Source organism: Suricata suricatta, chromosome 9, assembly GCF_006229205.1.
Source record: "Suricata suricatta isolate VVHF042 chromosome 9, meerkat_22Aug2017_6uvM2_HiC, whole genome shotgun sequence".
NCBI classification, from domain to species: domain Eukaryota; kingdom Metazoa; phylum Chordata; class Mammalia; order Carnivora; family Herpestidae; genus Suricata; species Suricata suricatta.
In genome coordinates, this window is record NC_043708.1 from 13,487,005 (window position 1) to 13,506,743 (window position 19,739).

Sequence of the window (19,739 nt, forward strand, 5' to 3'; positions counted from 1 at the left end):
TGTCCTAGGATTTTCTCTTTCTGGATCACTGGACTTTGAATGCTCCCCCTCACCCCCCCATTTCCCCAGGCTCCCTCTGCGGATGCCTCCTGGTGTCCCTGAGTGGTCCCGGGCAATCCCTGACCAGTGCTCTGCTGGTCCTGGTGAGCGGCCCTTAGAGCCATGTTCCCTCCTGTCTAGAGAATTCTACCACTGAACCACCAGTGCCCCACAACCCTCCTGTCTAGAATGCACCCAACTTCATCACACCCTCCAAAGCCTTTGCTGTGGGCCTTGAGGGCATCTCATTTTTCTTTCTTATGATTTTTTAAATTTGTTTTTGAGGATGAGACAGAGCGTGAGCAGGGGAGGGGCTCTAAGCAGAGCTCCAGGCTCTAAGCTATCAGCACGGGGTCTGATGCGGGGCTCAAACTCACAAACTGCAAGATTATGACCTGAGCCAAAGTCTGACGCTTAAACCGACTGAGCCACCCAGGCGCCCCTAAGGCATCTCATTTTTGATTTTCCTGCTTCTCACTCACCTGACACCTTCTCATCTTTCTATTTCCAGCGCTAAGGACACCTCTTCCAGGATGTCTTCCATAATCTCTCCTGATGGGCTCCCTCAAGGACTTTTCTCCCAGGAGCACTTAGCCCCAAGTGTGTTTATACATCTATTTGTTGCTTGTTTACCATCTGTCTCCTCCTCAAAATGTCAGATGGTGCCTTGCGCAGGCAGCTCCCGAAGATGTGCTGAATGCGTGAGTGGTACCCCGTTCCGGTCCCTGAGGTGCGGAACCTGGCAGTGATCTTTGATTCCTCATCTCCTTGCCCCCCAGTTTACCGAGAACTCATGAAGAGCAAGCAGAGCCCAGCACCTGCCCTCTGGATCACGCCCCCCAGGCCCCCACCTTGCTTACGGCCCCACCCCCTCGATCCCTGATTTGCCGGTGCAGGCTCTGACCCCTGTAGCCAGGTACTGTCATCACTGTATGCCCTGCTCAGGTGTCCCCACTGGTCGCTGCCACCCATGGGCATAAGTGCCCGTCTCCTCCCTGACTCTCTAGATCTTTTGGAGTCCGCCTTCGTCCTTTAGCTGTCTTTATGTCCCCTTGTTCCCTGTGCATGCCCACCGCTGGAGACAGGTGGGTCCTTGCCCTGCACTGTAGACGCTACCAGGCATGGTCTCCTGCTCATGTTGTCTTTACCTGGACTCCACCTCCCTCTGCCTTCTGTGTACCCTGACCCAGCTCTTTGCTAGGGACCCTGTTTAAATCCTCTCTCCTTAATGGCAAACACTCTTGATCTGATTCATCTTACTCTCTTTGGCCCTTGGCATTTACAGTTTGTCTCTGCCATTTATCACAAACTTTATAATAAAGTCTGTCATCTTATGAAATCAGGAGCAGTGCAGATGATTTTGAGGAGCATGGAGGTTGGAACCAGAAACTTGGGTATGAATCTTTGACCATTCGCTAGCTGCGTGTCCTCCAGCAGGTTAATTACTGTTAATGAGCCTTGTGTCCTCATCAGTGATGTGGGAATAAGAATGCCTTGCTCGCGTGGTTGAAAATTAAACGGTATAATGATGGCGCAACTCCTGGAATACAGTACATCTTCAGTGGATATCATACTGGTGGGCATTTCCCTGTGCTGGTGTGTGGACTGAATTGTGCCCCCTAAATTCATATGTTGAAGCCCTAATCCCAGCGTGCCTGTATTTGGGGATAGAGCTTTCAGAAAGTAATTAAGGTTAAATGAGGTCATAAGGGTGTGATCCAATCCTATAGGATTGGTGGCTTTATGACAGGGAGAGAGAGCATTCTCTTGACACTGACACACCAAAGAAAGGTCATTTGAGGACACCGCAAGAAGGTGGCTGTGTGTAAGCCAAGAAGAGAGGTGTCCCTGGAAACCGAATCAGCCAGCACCTTGCTCTTGGACTTGTAGCCCCTAGAACTATGAGAAATAAATTTCTAAGCCATCCATACTACGTGTTTTGTGAAAGCATAACAGCGGCCGGGACTGACTAATACAGTCGGCTTTCGCGCTAATCAGGTAATGATTTGTCGGTTGACGTTAATTGAGCACTTATTATGTGTCAGGCACTTTCTCATTTAACCTTACGTGTCTGGTCTCTCAATTCCCATAACCACCTCAGGAGATTGGTTGAGTCTCTTGCTCGGGCTCCTGTGCCAGTGCCAGCATTAGAACAGCAGGTTCACGCCACAGCCCTTGTGAAGCGGTGCCTCCTGGAGTTGTTCAGTGTGCACCTCTGTGACCCTGTGTGAGGACCCTGGTGGCACACCATGTGTCAATGTCAGAGGCGGTGCCTTATGTTTTATCTCCAGTGGCACCCGGCAAGCGCTACATGCCCAACAAGCAATTAAAAAATAATTTCTGGTTGGCGAATTTTCCCCAGACAGTTCTGTCGCCTCATCTGGGAAAAGAGTGAAATTTTCTGCCCCGCACCCCATTTCCCAGCGTGTTTGCTCTTCGTGGGCGCATTTGCGTGCTGCAGGCAAGAGCCTGCCCAGGAGCCTGCCGAGTTGGGGAAAAGTGCAGGAAGATCAGGTCTTCAGTGGTTGGGCATTAGACCTTTGTAAGTTAGGGGCGCCTGGGTGGCTCAGTCGGTTAAGCGTCCAGCCTCGGCTCAGGTCATAATCTCACGTTTGTGGGTTTGAGCCCCGTGTTGGGCTCTGTGCTGGCAGCTAGCTCAGTGCCTGGAGCCTGCTTCAGATTCTCTATTTCTCTCTCTCTCTCTGACCCTCCCCTGCGTGCACTGTCTCTCTTTGTCTCTCAAAAATAAATAAAAAACACAAATTTTTTTTAAAAAAACCTTTGTAAGTTAGAACTTTCAATTCTTTTTTTTAATTTTAAGTTTATTTTTATTTTTTGAGAGATAGCAAGTGAGGAGAGAGGGGCACAGAGAGGGGGAGAGACAGAATCCCTAGCAGGTTCCACGCTGTCAGCACGAAACCCTCTGTGCCCCTAGGCAGGACTCGATCTCACAGCCCTGAGATCATGACCTGAGCCAAAATCAAGAGTTGGAGGCTTAACCAGTTGAGCCACCCAGGCGCCCTGGATATTCCACATTCTTAATCTGATCTCTTTGCTTCAGTTGAGTTTGACAGCCAGTGCAAACCTGGAACTCAGCAGGTTATAGCACTCTGCCTCTCTGCTAAAATGCCAATTCAGGAGAGTTCCAGTGCTCGGGGGCCAGTTTCAAAAAAGACTACGTTGTGGGGCCCTTTCTCCAAGGGACTTAAAGCCGCATAATTCACAACAATATGTAGCAACCCTAGCTACAGTTTCAGAAGGTTAACTGAGTTTCATCAGGGCCTTTGCTCACACTCTTAGTGATGGCCTTAACCTTCTTTGTCTGTGGATAACTCTTGCTTGTCCTTTAGACTTTGACTGGGGTCTCCTCTTCCAAGAAGTCTTCTGTGATGCTCCCTGCCCAGCCCCCGGCTGAGTCCCTCTCCTCAGTGGAATCATAATACTCTGGGCAGTATTTCTTTGCACCTCTGTGTTGCTTTATATGGTCTCTTACAACTAGACCAGGTGTTCCTAGGATTCGTTTCTGGTATTGTGGTAGTTGTGTGCCAACGTTTGTTGAAGGAAGGAAGTTGTATTGATCTAAGTTAGAGAAACACTTTTCTAAGGAGATGAAACCACTTTCTGCCAATGAAAGTCATCAGCTGCGTTTTAGTGTCTGCCCGTAGCGCATACTTGTCTGTAACACAGAAAGGTCATGTTCATGTCATTGTCGCTGTTGGTCTCTAGTCCTGGTTATCCCACAAAGTACAGGTGTGACTTGTGCATTCCATGGGCTCCGCGTCCGCATTGGAGAGTGAAGGTGTTGAATCAGCTCAGGAAGTACAGAGGTAGAGAATTCGTCTTCGTCCTGCGCTCCACACCTACAGTGGGCATCCTTTGCGGGCCACAGCACCCAGTCTCCCACTCCACCCCATCATCCCTACCCGCCTCACCCCTGCCCAGTAGATGCAGGATTAGGCTCCTTCTCTGAGCGTCACTTCCAGAAGCCGTCGGCAGTCCTTTGGGCTTGGTATCAGAGAAGAAGACTATTTACCGTCTGTGGTTATCTTCGGAGTTCTTCATAGCTCTAATGATTCTAGAAAATTCCTTGATTTTCCTCTGTATCACTGTAATGGGCTGAGGAGTATTCTAGAGTTCCTGAGGCATGTTACCTCTTTTAGGTCCTTTTAGATCTAGAGTTCCTGAGACCTGAGAACTGAGATATGTGACCTCTTTTAGAAACACGTTCTTTGTAAATAGTTAAGATGACATTGTCCTGCTGGGCTTGGGTGGGTCCTAAGTTTAGTGACACGTGTCCCTACGAGAAGAGAGGATGCAGGTGCACAGGGAGGAGTGCTGTGTGACCATGGGCAGGGGCGGGAGTGCAGCGCTGGGGATCCAGGGAGCCACCCTACCTGGGAAGAGACAGGGAGAGCTGATTCCTGGAGCTTTCAGAGGGAGCCTTGATCTCAGATTTCTGGCCTTTGAGAATAAGTTTCTTTTATTTTAATGTTAATTTTGTTAATGCTTTATTTATTTTTGAGAGAGAGACACACAGCATGAGCAGGGGAGGGTCAGAGAGAAAGGGAGACACAGAATCTGAAGACAGGCTCCAGGCTCTGAGCCAGCTGTCAGCACAGAGCCCAATGCGGGACTCGAACCCACGAACCGCGAGATCATGCCCTGAGCCGAGGTCAGATGCTTAACCGACTGAGCCACCCAGGAGCTCCTACCTTTCTTTTATTTTAATCTACCAAGTTTTTGGTGTTTGTTGAGGCAGCTCGAAAAACCCCATGCACTCACCTCCTAGTTTTATTTAAAAACCATCCATTGTGTTTATACTCTGATGCTAGTATGCACCCCCCTCAACCCCCCCATGTCTAGAGGAGGCTGACGTGCCGTAAGACGTCTTTTTGCCGTGTGGTGTGTGGTGGAAAGAACCAGACATTTTCTCTGACTGTTCATAAAAATTTAGACATTGATAAAGAGCCCCTTTTCCCAATTAATAGATGAAAGCATATGAATTACTTTATATTTTTGTGGGACATATGTTTAGTTCAGACTCCCTGAGGTCTTATTCAAATTATCGAAAACTTGGCCTCTGCAGTGTAATTCACAGATGGTACTGACTCTAGCCAAAAAAGAAAAAGACAGCGGGGGGAAAAAAAAGAACCGGGGGTTCAAAACACAAAACCACAAAACTACTCAAATGTTTTGTGCTGTAAGGAACAGTGTGGGCCTGGGCCTGCCCCACAGCCCGCTTTCTCCACCCTGGACCTGGCGGGAGGCCCTCCCTGCCCATTTTGCACATTTTGCTCTGTGCATCCTCCAAGCTGTTATTTGGGTTCCTCTTCAGATCCTAGCTCCTCTTTGTCAAGTGTTCTCCTGTGTTACTGAGTGATCTCAGCACTCTGCAAAGTGGGTGATTATTGGCCCATTGCATAGACAAGGAAACAGAGGCTCCAAAGGCCACTTGAGAGGGAGTCTGTGGGAGGGGTAGGAACAGTGGCCTGAGCAAACTCGGGAAGGATGGAGGTGGAATAGAATATGGCAGAAGGGGGAGGCCTGGGATGGGGCCAGGACGCCGGGAAGGTGTGTACTGTGTAGGGCTTGAGTCTCCGGCTGCATTCTGTCTCCCCTGGGAGCTGTGGAGGGAGCATGGAGAGAGTGCAAGGGGACTTGAGGCGGTTACACCTGGCGGCAGGAAGCAGAGGGTTGGGTCAGAGTCCAGGAGGGGCTGGGGGTTCGGATGGGAGACACGGGTCGGACAAGGTTGGCACCCGCAGGCGAAGCTGGGGTAACACCAGACCTGCCCCCCCAGGGGTGGAATCCACAGACTGTGATGACACTGCGGGCCGTGGGGGAGGCAGACGAGGAAGAGGAAACAGTCAAGGTTTAAGTCTGCTTTGAGGCGAGGGGGCACCACGCACCTTGACAAATACCAGGAAGGCAGGGTGGACTTGTGGACGCCGTGGAAGAGGGTGGTGGGTTCTGGTCCGGCCACGGTGCATTCCAGGCACTGGAGGTCATCAAGAAAGGGTGCTCAGTCATCAGCCAGATGTGATGGCTGTGGACGAGGACAGGTGTAGCTTTGGATGTGGTTGAGAGGATCGAGCAAAGGGCCTGGGGCCAGCTTTACCTTCACTTAAGTGGACTCGGAAAGTCCTTCCTGGACTGTGCGCACTGGGGCCCGCCAACCTTGGCAGCTCACTCTGTAGGGCTGGGACGTCGGGGGTGTAGAATCAGCGAGGGAGGTTATGGTCTGTATAGTCACACCACCAGATGTTGTGGGAAGGCTTTATAAGAATTAAGAACAAACCTGTAATCCCTGCGGTTTTGTAGGCCAACGCCCGCATCTGAGCCATAATTGCTGTGTGAGTGGCTTCAGGAACACAGGGAGTAAAGGGTCTGTAGTAGAGACTTGTGTGTCCATCATATCTGCAGATGCAGCGGAGTTACCTTGCTGGGGTCTTTGTGACGATTCTCCGACAAGAAGTCTTTTCTCCGCAGTCACAGAGCTTGATTTCAGAATTTTGTACAGAGTTTTAGGTATCTCGGGGCTGGTTTGTCTCTTGTTCCCATGGGTCAGCATCTGCGCACGCAGTCACAAAGGTGATTCCCCGGACTGTCCATGCTCTGTGGGGCCAGTGAGGCCATTGCTGCTGCATTTCCTAGGAGGGGGAGTTGGGGCACCTGGTGTGTGGCCTCAGCGCTGCGTGAGGAGCCTGGGATCACCCTGCTCCCGGGCAGGGCTTTTAAAGAGTGCGGTTTAAGCCTTGTCCCCCTGGGGGTAAAGTCAGTGACTTAGGAAGTGGTGCTTTTCTGCATTCATGCCCAGCGTGGACTTAGAGATGCCCCATTCTGTCAGAACTTAGTGGTTTATGGTGCTGAGCGTAGCAGTTCTTAATTGGAGGCGATTTTTGTCCCCTGAGGGGACACTGGTAGTATGTGGAGACTTGGATGTGCAGACCTGGGTGAGGGGCCCTACTGGTATCTAGTGGGTAGAGACCAGGGGCTCTGCTAGACTTCCTGCAGCACAAAGGACCGCCCCCACAGCAAAGAATCATGGCGCCCCAGATGCCAAGGCTGAGAACTCATGAGTAGGTTTCCAGCAAAATCTTTCTGTCCTCGCCGCTGTCTGCTGGGAAGACTCGGGGTCTCAGCATGGCCTGGGGGTCCAGCACAGTCGGGGAAGGTCCTGAGTGGAGGGCAAGGTGGAGAGAGGCCTGCGTGCCTGGCAAAGAGCGTGGGGTCAGACCCCCAGCCGTGTGCTCTCAGCAAGTCCTGCCCTTTTGAGTTTGGGTTCCTTAAATGTCAAGTAATGCGAGCCAACCAGGAGGTCTAGCACCCTTTCCGGTTCCCACATCCTGAGGTTCTAGAACTGACCCCATGTCCTCATCTGCTGGGCACAATTCAAGTAACGTGGGAAAAGGGATTGGACGAGGCCTCATTTTCTTTGGCTTTTCTGCTAGGTTTTCTTTGCATTTTGAGGGTAATTCTGAAAAGGTAGAAATATCGCATAATACTAATTTCATGTTTAAAATGTCCCCTTTTTATTAATAAGAACCCTGATGGCGAACACAAGAATGCTTCTTCTAGTTCAAGGAGAAATGGCTTTCATACACTTGAAACATTTCTGCCCCGTGATAAAAATTCAATGTCTGATCGCTCGCAGCAGACAGACGTGTGCATTTTAAGTGTCTCTGCCGAGGTAAACCCGGGCTGCGGGGGTGTCCCCAGATGTCGCTGGCTCTGAGACAGGGAGCCTTGTGAGTGTGAGAGAACCAAGGTCTAGGATGCCTGGGTGTTTCCCCGCAGATGCAGCAGACATCAAGTCATCCTAGAGAGGCGTGTTCACTCCTACCCCCCTACACACGCATACACACACACACACACACACACACGTGCACACACGCGCGCACACACACACACACACACGCACGGTATCCTGGGAGCTCTTGATTTTCTCTGTGAGTGGGTAATGTGCACAAGGGAGCAGAAGCTGTTTTCTCTGTCTGGATTAGAGGAACAGCCTTTCTCCTCCTAGAAACCTTCCCTGTTGCATTCGTTTGCTAGGCTCCCGTCACCAGTACCCCCGCCTGGGTGGCTTAACAGCCAAGTTAATTTTCTCACAGTCCTGGAGGCTGCGAGTCTGAGAATACGGTGTCCGCCCAGCTGGTTTCTACAGAGGCCTCTCCTCATAGGTGGCGCCTTCTTGTGTCTTCACATGATCTTCCCTCTGCCTTCGCCTGAGTCCTCATCTTCTCTTCACTGAAGGACAGCACAGCCCACCCTCATGGCCTCCTGTCCAAATACACTCACATTCTGAGGCCCTGGGGCTTCCACGTAGCAATCTGTGGAGGGGAGGGCACAGTTCAGCTCGGTACACCCGCGGAGTTGCGTAGCCTGCGGGCTTTGTCACTTTCCCGGCTCTGTTCAGGCTTTACAGATGGCGGTAATGTCACCACTGGTGCTCCCCCCTCCCCTTCTCATATTCTTATTAGGAAGATATTCAAATGTACAGGACAGATGCAAGAATAGTACAGTGACCACCTAAATACCCTCCTACCTAGAATCAGTAATTGTTCACATGTTATATTTACTTCATCGACACGGATTATATGAACCAATGAAAGGAAAGTTGTAAGGCATCATGACGCTGTACCCTTTAAAACATCAGCACCGGGGCGTCTGGGTGGCTCAGTCGGTTGAGCATCCAACTTCTTCGGCTCTTGTCATGATCTCAAGGTTTGCGGGTTCGAGCCCCCGCTTTGGGCTCTGTGCTCACAGCTCAGAGCCTGGAGCCTGCGTCGGACTCTGTGTCTCCCTCTCTCTCTCCCTCTCCCCTGCTCGTGCTGTGTGTGTGTGTCTCTCTCTCTCTCAAAAATAAATAAAACATTAGGAAAAAAAGTTTAAAAGAATAAAACATCAGCACGAATCTCTTCAGAATCAAGACATCCTCCTGTATAACCACAGCACTGTCACCGCACAAAGAAAATTTGAAATAATTCCTTACATCATCTACTATGTAGCCCATGTTCAGATTTCTCCAGTTGTCCCCCCAATTTTTTTTTAATAACTTGGTGTTTTTTTATAACTAGGATCCAGTGAAGGGATAGGCATTGGAACTGGATTTTTATATCTCTGTTAGATCCTACCTCCCCCCCCCCCTTTGTTGAGAAGATCAAGGCCCGTTGTTTAAGGGGATGCCTCACCTCCTGAATTTGGCTGAGTGTTTCCTTGTGATGTTGTTCAGCTTGGCCCTGTATCTGGAAGTCCTCTGGAAGAAGCTTGTGTTAAGTTCAAGCTTCTTCAAGCAGTTGCCAGTGAGGCTGGGTGCTTCTGAAAGCGTCTGATCCCACTGGCTTGTCCCATTGGTTGTCATGCTCAGTTTGAGCGCTGGCCTCAGGTGGCAAAGCCGGATCTCTCCACCACGTGGTTCGTCTTTCCCTTTGCAATTAACCGTAATCTAGGGGGAGATGATTTGGCCCCTGTGCGTGTCCAACGATGATTCTTGCCTGAATTATTTCACTGCGAGGGGGGAGAAGGGAGGGTGTTGCAAAATGGTGATTTTTCGGATTCTATCATTAGTTGACATTACACTTCTTAAAAAGGAACTGTAATGGCTGATTTGTAGAGAAAAGGATTGCTGTAATAATTGCCTCTTGTGGTGGCAAATAAATCCCTGTGGATGTCATTGTGGACTCAGGTTTTTATTTAGTCTGTGTTTATAATCAATTACAGTGGATGTAATTTTTTGTTTTGATGCTCAAATTACCCCAAATTTGGCCAGTAAGGCCCCTTTCAGGTTGCCTTTCATGTCCTTTGAACATCTCCCTTTTAGGTTCCAAGTACTTACTTGGCTTTATTACACAAAAATGTCCTGGATTTATCCTCTGCTTTCCATTTCCAGATCCAGATATATCCATTTCTGCAAAACGTTCTGATTGCTTTTAGAGGTGAATGGTATTTAGACACCGATTCTGGATGCTGAGTGTGTTGATTGTGGCTGGGAGGTTACTATTTTAGGGCTTTCAGTGGACAGAACTAAGAAAAAATAGAAATGCGGGCTTATTGATATTTCCAAGTCATGTCTGACAATAGTGGGTTTTTCCTTAAAATCTTTGATTTTGTATTCATAGATCTTTGCTCGGCTTCTAGTATGGTGAATGCAGTTCACACATTTGCTTTGTGCTTATCTGCAAGATACATAAAATAGTTTCAAAATTGTGTTACTATTAATATAACTCAGATAGAAACATAGTATTTCTTAGTAGTTCATTTTGTGTTTAGTATACGTTCTATTAGAATGGACAGTCAGTATTGAGTTCAGAAGTCACATAATGGAATCCTTTTCCGTGTAACATTGTTGCGAACTCAGTCCTCCTCCAGTTAGGTTCTTTTGTTTGCTTTTAAAACAAGTTTTAAAGTATAGCTTGGTCTTTTCTAAGAAATCAGCTTTATTATTGAGGCACAACTTAATAAATGTGTAATAAACTGCACACATTGAAAGTGGATGCTAATATATACACTTGGTGTGTGTGACCAGCTGTAGCCGTCCGTGGCCAGCAGGATATCTTCATGGCCAGTTTCCCTGTGCCCCTTGGAATCAATCTTCTCTCCCTCCACCTGAATCGTCAGGCAGCTACCAATGTACTTTTTGAGTTTCACCTTTTCCAGAATTTCCTGGTAATGAAATAATAGAGCAGTATACTTTTATTTTTGGCTTCTTTCACTCAGCATAATGTTTTTGAGAATCATAAATGTTATATCAGTTATTCACTCCTTTTTATTGCTGAGTAGTGTTCCTTTGATAGAGATACAATTTGTTTGTCCAGTCCACAGTGGATGGATTTGGGAGAATTTGCAGTTTTATGAACAGAGCTGCTTTGGACATTCTTGCCCAGGTCTTTGTGTGCGTATTTGAATTCATTTCTAGGAATGGGATTGCCAGGTCCTGTGATACGCGCATGCGTAATTTTATACAAAAAATGCCAACCTTTTTTCTAAAGTGGCTGTTGCTGGTTTTACATCCCTCCCCACAGTTTGGGACAGTTTCGGTAGCTTCACATCTGGACCAGCGCTTAGTATCAGCAGCATTTTTAATTTTAGCCATTCTAATGGGCATATTGTCCAATCTCATGATTTTAAATTGCATTGTTCTCCTTTTGATCGAATTTTTATTTTGAATTGTAAAACATTTCACGGTTCCAAAGTCAAAATTCTATGAAAAAAGTAGGTTGAGCAAAGTCTCAAAACTTCTTACTGTCCATCCTCCCATCGAAGGTGTGGTATAAACAAGTAGAAAATCTTTTGAACACCCGGGTCTGTGATAGCCTGGGGTCATGAGCACAGATGGGAATAGCCTCTACCTACAGAGGGTTTACATATTCACAAGGGGAGGGCCGCGTTAATCAGGTAACTTACAAATAAATGTACTGTGGAACCTTCCCGGTGAGCTGTGTAGGAAAGACACAGGGAGAGAATTTAGGCTGTTAACACCCAGTCTCTTGCTTGTTTCCCAAGAAAAAGGCATTGTTTACCTGCTCCCTCCCTTAATACGAGTTGCAAAATTTCTAACATGCTGTAACTCTGGGACCTGTAGCAACAGGCTGAACCCTGGGAAAGTATCTCACACCCTGCTGTTGGAACCCAGATCTGTGATAAAGCCATAGTGAGCTTTCACATGATTATTTGTCTTTAGTTGAAGTCCTTTAGACTTGTCTCATGCGGTGTTTCAAAAATACACATTGGGAACACATAGTTTACATTTAATTTGTTAAAATCCTTTTTGATTTTATTTATCTTATTAAAAAAATATTTTTATGTCTTTATTTTGAGAGAGAGAGAGAGACAGAGTGTGAGTGGGGGAGAGTCAGAGAGAGAGAGAGAGACACAGAATGTGAAGCAGGCTCCAGGCTCTGAGCTAGCTGTCAGCACAGAGCCTGACGCGGGGCTAGAACCCACGGACTGTGAGATTATGACCTGAGCTGAAGTCGGAGGCTTAACCAACGGAGCCACCCAGGCACCCCCTTGACTTTATTTTCAACATTGTAGATGTTGATGATTCCTCGGTGATTAAAGAAGGTCAACGCCTAGTATGTTATCAGCGTTGTTGTTTTTCATTATGTCTCATAGGTTGTTGGAGATCCCCTCCCCTCCCCTCCCACGAGACAGCTCATAGTTTTTAGATTTGAAACTTCAATTTATGTTTTAATTTCCTGCAGGTCACTCTGACCTAGTACAGAACACTGATAGTCTTTAGGACGTTAGGTCTTAAATTCCTAGAAATTTTGATTCTGTGTTACTGACTGATAATTGAATTCATGCCCTCTAGTTACTGTGTACTCTGAAGTGTTTTAGATAAGAGTACTTTCACTTGGCTCCTCCAAAACTGGACACTTTACTGACAGTCTCTTCCTATTTGCAGTTTTTATGCTCAGTGGAAAGTGGCTGCAACATAATAGTAATCACCGATGGTGCGCTCTTAAAGGAAGTCTACAGAGAATATTTTTAGTGACAACATACTTCTTGAGTGCTGTAATCGAGTTTCCGTGTTTGAAAGCTTATTTCACTTTTTAGGAAGATGAATTGTGGTCTCAAGGTACACGATGTAGTAAGTTATTGGGGATGTAATTGTGGCATTTTCCCCTCTGCTACTCTATGATTTGGAGAAATCACAGGGAAATTCTTAGGCACATATTGTGGCCTGTCGATTCCAAGAGTGAAATTCTAACGTGATCAGTTTGGTTTTTGTTTTACCGGTCATTGCCCCGGCAGGGGACACGAGGCACAATGACCCAAGGAACTGAGGGGGAGCTTTTCATAAAGGGCGGGTTTGGCAGCACCGGGCAGGAATACGAGGAACCAGTAAGGACAGCCTGTGCCCACCTCACCCCCACCCCCGTGGGAGGGGCGATAGCAGACTACACGAGGGCGCTTTCCTCCCCATGAGTGGAGAGGGGCACAGAGAGAATCCCCAGCAGGCTTCACGCTGTCAGGACAGAGCTCGATGCAGGGCTCCGTGTCACAAATCGTGAGACCATGACCTGAGCTGAAACCAAGAGGTGGACGCTTAACCAGCTGAGTGCCCTGGGGCACCCCCCCTCCTCACCCCTAGTTCTGAAGGCTGGAAGGAGAGGGGACAAGTGCTGGCCCTTGGAGGAGAAAGGAGCTGGGGTTATGAGCCCTCAGTAGGGGCATGGTCCTGCCCCCACCTCCTCCCACCCTTTACTTCTCTTTCCCTTGCCTCCTTTTCGTTGAACCAGACCCGAAGTCAGGGGAATCTGTCCGTGTGTCTACACATGTCGGTCTCCTCGGGCTGGGAACAGCGTGAGTGGCTCTGTGGGCCGGATGGAGCATATCCAGCAAGATTAGAGACCCGGAGTGGAGGATGGGGAGGATGGGCAGCCGTTGCAGTGTCTCCCGTGTGCTCTGAATACCCAGTGTGTGTGTGTGTGTGTGTGTGTGTGTGTGTGTGTGTGTGCGCGCGTGTGCGCTCAGTCCTGGCCGGTGTCAAAGACCCAAGGACCACTGGTGATCAGGTGGGTCAATATGGAAGGTTAATTTCACAGCTAAGGATCTTTCTTTAATTTAAAATACCTAGGGGCGTCGGGGTGGCTCAGTCAGTTAGGCGTCCGACTTCAGCTCAGGTCGTAATCTCATGGTTTGTGGGTTCAGGCCCCACGTCGGGCTCTGTGCTGACAGCAACTCAGAGCCTGGAGCCTGCTTCCGTTTCTGGTTCTCCCTCTCTTTTTCCCCTCCCCTGCTCATTCTCTGTTGGTCTCTGTCTCTCAAAAATAAATAAATGTTAAAAAAAAGATTTTAATTTAAAATACCTAAATAAATAAACAATACCTAAGCAGAGCCCCAGACTCGTTTCTGCTAGGTTCTAATAGTCTTCATTGTCAAGCATTTGGTAACTACTTTCCCATCATTGGAAGATGCTACCAAGTCAGGGGTGATCTCTCCCAGAGAAGGGCGTGCCTTCCTGGCCGGGCCGCCCGGGAGCGCAGCAGGCAGAGCCGGCCCAACCCAGCAGTCTGTCCCTGCACGCTGCTCTTGCCTACATGAAGAGTCTCTCTGAGCTGGGTTGGCACCGAGGGACTCCCACACGGGTGTGGCATGGCTCATATGGTTGGAGTAAGCTTGCCAACTTCCAAGCTGGAAGTTGTCCGCGAGGCCGCCACCAGGGAAAGAAAGTGACACTGAAACAGACACGCTGTTTTGTCATTGTGCTTTTGGGGAATAGCTGCACAGGTGAAACAGCTCCAGCCACAACATGTGTTTCTGTGGTCTTAAAAGAATGATGACCGGGGTGCCTGGCTGGCTCAGTGGGAAGAGCCTTTAACTCTTGATGTTTGGGGCTGTGAGTTTGAGCCTCAGGGCGGGTATAGAGATTACTTAAATAAATACAACTTAAAAAAATAAATAAGTAAAAGGTTGATGACAGCATCTTATATATGTGCTTAGGAGTACGTATAATGTACTTGGAAGGCTATAACTCACCAGAAATGTAAGTCGTGTCCTCGCTTACACAGACCCGGGAACCCTTACGCCTCTTTGTTTTGCCAGACAAATCCATAGTCGATAATCCCAGTGGGATGATGTTGAGGGGTTTAGCTTTGTCTCACCTATTTTAGAATATGTCTGTCACACCAAAGCCCTTTCTCTCCTTACTCCCTTCAAAAATTTCTCTGAAGGAGCATGTGACTTTAAGAGTCTTTTTCTTGCCAGGTGAATTCAGAGACCTGGGGGCAGGGGGGAGAGTTTGGGGATGTACACATTCACACAAACTGTCCCACTCCATGGGATTCCATGTGTCTTGGCTCAGCCCTTTGTGCAGATGCTGAAACTCTCTGAAGCACACACGCAGATCTGCAAACGTTGCCGGCAGGCTGAGTTTCCTCATGCAGGTGTGATGGTTCGGTGGAAAGATGGAGGCGGCTCAGAAGACTGAGGTTTGAGTCTCGACTTTGCCTCTTGCCGGGGAGGAGCTGGGGCCAGCACCTGTCTTTTTGGAGCCTGTCGCCTTGGCTATAAACGCACTTAATCTCAGATGCCTTCATGGAGTTGGTTAGGGCCACCTCGGTAACTGATTGTTCTTTGAACTTCGTTCAAACGGAAGGGTGATGTTTTGTCTGCCAGTGGCCACGTGCCACAGGATGGAAATACCAAGTCCTAATAGTAGGAGTAGTAACTTCTGACTTTGTTCCTGTTCTCACATGAATGATTAGAGTGTGTGTGTCCAAAAGCATTTGTGTGTGGACACGGCTGGTAAAGGGTGTCTGTTCCTTTACTACAGTAGGTGATCCCCAAATCCTTAGGTTTGACTTAGGAATGTATGTGACACGGGGTTTTATTACAGCTGCCTACCTACCTGGCGATGTTTGTAGCAGACTCGCATTTCCACGGGGAGGCATCCCCAAGTCCAGCTGGTGGCATTTGACTTGAGGCGAGTTAGTTAACCTGTCTGAACCCTAACTTCCTGATCAGAGCATCCTACTGCTCTTCTGTCTTCTAGGTTTGTTGGGAAAATAAAATAATGCAGGAAAAATGCTTAGCACAGTGCTTGGCACATGGTCAGGTGTCGATTAATGTTACTGGTGATTCCTGTGGCTACTCCTGCCACCACCGCTACTCAGGGATTCCGGTTTACCCTGAGCTCCTGGTCGGACTGGCCTGTAGGCCAGTGGCTCGACAATATACCGAGCAAATGAAAATTTCTGGTGTATACAATCTCCATGGATAATCAAGGGCTGGCTGTTTTGGGGAACCTTGCTGAATCAGTGTGGCATGGTCTGAGACTGGCGTGTTCCGGGGCAAGGCAGGAACTATTTTTTTCAGGTCCCTCCCCACGGGGAGGTCCAGAATCACAGCATCAGGCGTTCTTCCTGATCCCTTTCAGGACCCACGAACTGGTGGACCGACAGTACGTTTACACTGTCCGTTGAAACGTGCCATGTAAAATGTTTGTTATACCGGATTATTTCCCCCTTGTTTATCATGATCAGGTAACCCATAACCCTTGGCCCACTTCCTCTCTTGTTTGCTATTATGTCGTCTTGTTTAATTGTCAGTTATTAACCTGATGAGCTTCTGGTTGAACCTCTGGAGGGCTGGTTCTTCTGTTCTGTGCCTCTGGTCGCATGTAGTGAGTCCGTGGGGGAGTTGAGAAGTGTGCAGACACAGGCGTGCTGTCCCAGGTGCCCTCACGACCCTGGAGCAGTCCTGTCGGCCCCTGTGCTGGGTTCAGCCAGGTGAATCCCCGTAGTGGCAGTGCTCAGTTTGGACACTGGCCTTTGCAGGTGGCACCCATCACACGATCACCAAATGCCGCAATCTGTGTAGTGCCATTGCAGAGATTGGCAACTCCCGCCTTCTGCAGAACCTCCCAGGAACGCAATTTGTCAGGAAGATGTGATGATGAGGTTGCCTTTTCATTGCTCTGAAATTGGCTTCCGGGAGACTCAGTGTGGGGCCGGGAGGAAGGTTTAGACACGATCATGCGCCGTGGCTCTAGGCAGCTGCTGGCTCAGGTAGCTTAGCCTTTGCCATGGTTTTCATGTGGTTTCACGTGGCTCCCAGCGTCCAGGTCAGCTAGTCTTTTGGGGTAGATTCTCTTCACTTAAATGTTTCCCTGAGTGCTAATCACAGGACTGGTTCGCTCTCAGTCCTCTCCCTGTGCCTGGCCCTCGCCTCCTGTTCCTTTGTTTGCCTAGGGCCCCGCGAGGCCTCAGTTCCTTTTGGAGTTCTGGATTTGCCTCTTCTGCCTGCAGTTTTCCTGACCTCCACTCCAGCGGGCTGCATCTGCACTTTGACTATTTGAACAGGACTCCATAACCCTTACGGCGTCGTCTGCTGCTTATCGCTTCTCCTGCTTGGGTCAGGGTGGTTTCAGATTTGTCTTTGCAGCAAGATACCACGTCATCAGCCTGTGCTCAAACACCATTTGTTGAAAGGGTCTCCTTTGCTGCTGGAATACTTGTGCTGACATTTCTAGGTGTCGGCCAGGCAGTCTCTCCCTCCAGGTGGCTGTGTCCAGGATGCTCAGCCCAAAGCTGGATTTCCGGCCTGGGAAGCCCAGCAAAGGCCCCTCGAGGACCGTGAATGAGGGAGAGTGGTGACTGGTTGGCCCCATGGCCAATGGCCACCCTGTCAAAGCAAACATATAAGCATACCTACAACCCTGTGTGCTTGTTTTCCTGAGAGAGACGGTTTTTATGATATTTTTCTTACAAATCACAATGCCATAGCTATTAGGTTCCAACTCAGTGTACACACACACACACACACACACACACACACACACACCCCGTAACTGTAACTTTTACCTGGCCAGGTACGTTCAACAGCTGTAACTAAAGTTACAGAAATAAGGTGATCAGATTATATGTGCCAATAAGATAAGATCATATTTGACCATTTAAAAATAGATGAGTCACTGCTGACAACCAGCAGATAAAGTGGCACGAGGTGGGCCAGGTGTCATCCGGCCATGGGTGTCTGTGTTTGTCAAGCCCACATGTGCCTTTATCACCCTCCATAAAACATGATTGTGTTACTTATCTTTGTGCAGATCTCTTTAAAGAAAGTAGAGGGACTGGGGCATCTGGGGGGCTCAGCTGGTTAAGTGTCCACCTTCAGCTCACGTCATGATCTCACAGTTTGTGAGTTTGAGCCCCGTGTCAGGCTCTGTGCTGACCGCTCAGAGCCCAGAGCCTGCTTCAGATTCTTGTATCTCCCTCTCTCTCTACCCCTTCCCCCCCTGTGCTCTTTCTGTCTATAAAAAAATAAATAAACATTTAAAAATTTTTTTAAAAAAGGGGTATTAGAAAGAGTGCAAGTTCAGTCCAGAACTTGAGCTGGTGGCCATCTTTTGCCTTGTGAACCAAAAAAAAAAAAGCATGGGGGCTTATGGGCACTGCAGTCTCCGCCTCTTGACCTTGGCTCACGTCATCGTGAGCTCACAGTTCCTGAGTTGGAGCCCCACGTCGGCTCTGCGCTGATGGTGAGAAGCCTTAGGAGAAGCTTGCGATTCTCTCTCTTTCCTTCTGCCCCTCCCCCACTTGCACCCACGTGTTCTCTCTCAAAATAAATAAATAAACTTAAAAATTTTTTTAAAAGCATAAAAAGGCAATTTAATATGTGTCTTTTTTCTACCATGTGCCCTCTTTATAATTTGCGTATGCAATTTTTATTTTAAGGCTGTGGGTAGGTACAAACAACTGTTACTAAAAAATGGTAAAAAGGAATATAGCCTCATCTCGGACAGCCCCATCACATCACTGTTCATTCTTGTTTTATATCAGGTGACCAATAAAACATTCTACATTTGCATATCCTCATTGCTATGATAAAGTGGCTAGCCGTTACACGGTCATGAAAGATTTCCATATCTATCCACATAGTGTGTGTGCGTGCGCACGTGCGTGTTTGTGGCCACACCATATTGTGAATTCACTTGAATCCAACTCTTGGAAGTGCTGTAGCCTGTTCTTAGAAGTGTATAAAGCAACCAGCTTCTTACACTTCCCATGTGTTTTGCAAGCGTGTGAAAGTTTTAAAAATAAACCTCTCTGTGTCTACTCCTCGGCCTGCCCACGTAATGCTGTCCTTCAGGCAGGGGAGAATAGTTAACCCTTATTTGCTGACGGCCCCCACAGGACGGACTGGCCAAACTAACTGGGGAGAATCCCCAGATCTACCTGCATAAAAGCCGTGATCAACGCCGGTTCTGTGGATGTGGAGTGGGAGGGGGTACGCGTGTGCCTGTGTGGGTGTGCGAGTTTTCTCTTCTTTATTAGAAATCACCGGTGTGGAGTTTGACAGTATTTATACGTAAACATATCTTGGATGTTCGTTGATCATTTTATTATTGATGTTGGTAGGCTTAGCGCCCGCCTGCCTTTGGCAGTTGGGAAGCAGAAGCGTAGACAGTATGAGAAATAACTCATTTCAACCCAAACGCTTACCAGCTCTGCCAGCCTCCACGAGTCGACATGCTTCGGGTGTGCCCCCAGCCCGCCGTGGATGGGGGGGTGGAGGGCAGGAGAAGAAACCTGCTCCCTCACATAGCGAATGATGACCGAGGAGAGACTCCTGCAAAGCAAAGCCCTCCCCTAACCTCCGATGAACAACTGCCTGCCTTCCGCAGTTCCCACCCACTTCACACCTGGCGTTTCCTAGAGATTAATTTGGTTTGAAGGCACATGTCGGGTTTATTTTGGTTCTGTTTCGGTGTTAATGCAAGGAAATGATTGATCTGACGTGACTCACACACACAGAGCCTGCCCAGCGTCTCCATTGCAGACGAAACATTTTCCATGTGTCTGAAAATGGTCCTTGGCCACCTGTCCCCCCCTGCATTCCCTCGCTCCTCCCTCCTCCCCCTCATGCGTGGATGCTCGTGCAGGAAGGGGGTGTTCCGAGATAGCCGAAGTGGGCTCCTGGCAGAGCTGGGGGCCTTACCAACCATCACACAGCTCACGATTTCCATCCTTGTAGCATTCGGAACCTGCCTGTAAAATAATAGCAAGGCGGCTGCAGGCCACGGGGAGATTTCCATATTGGATATGCAGACGACACGTTGTTCAGTGGCTATGATCATGAGTGGCACCGTGTCCAGCTCCTGATGCCAGCAGGCTGGCATGGTCCTCGAGGCCTGGGGGCTGCCCTCGCTGCCTGCAGGGCCCCCTCCCTGGGCTGGAGCAGGACTGAGG

General features: G+C 48.6%; 1 protein-coding gene across 6 annotated transcripts in view; it reads left to right on the plus strand.

The window, feature by feature from the left end:
* The window catches only part of FOXN3 (forkhead box N3), a 389,030-nt gene that overhangs the window by 193,724 nt on the left and 175,567 nt on the right, over positions 1-19,739 (plus strand). The gene's annotated exons all lie outside the window — the stretch shown is intronic.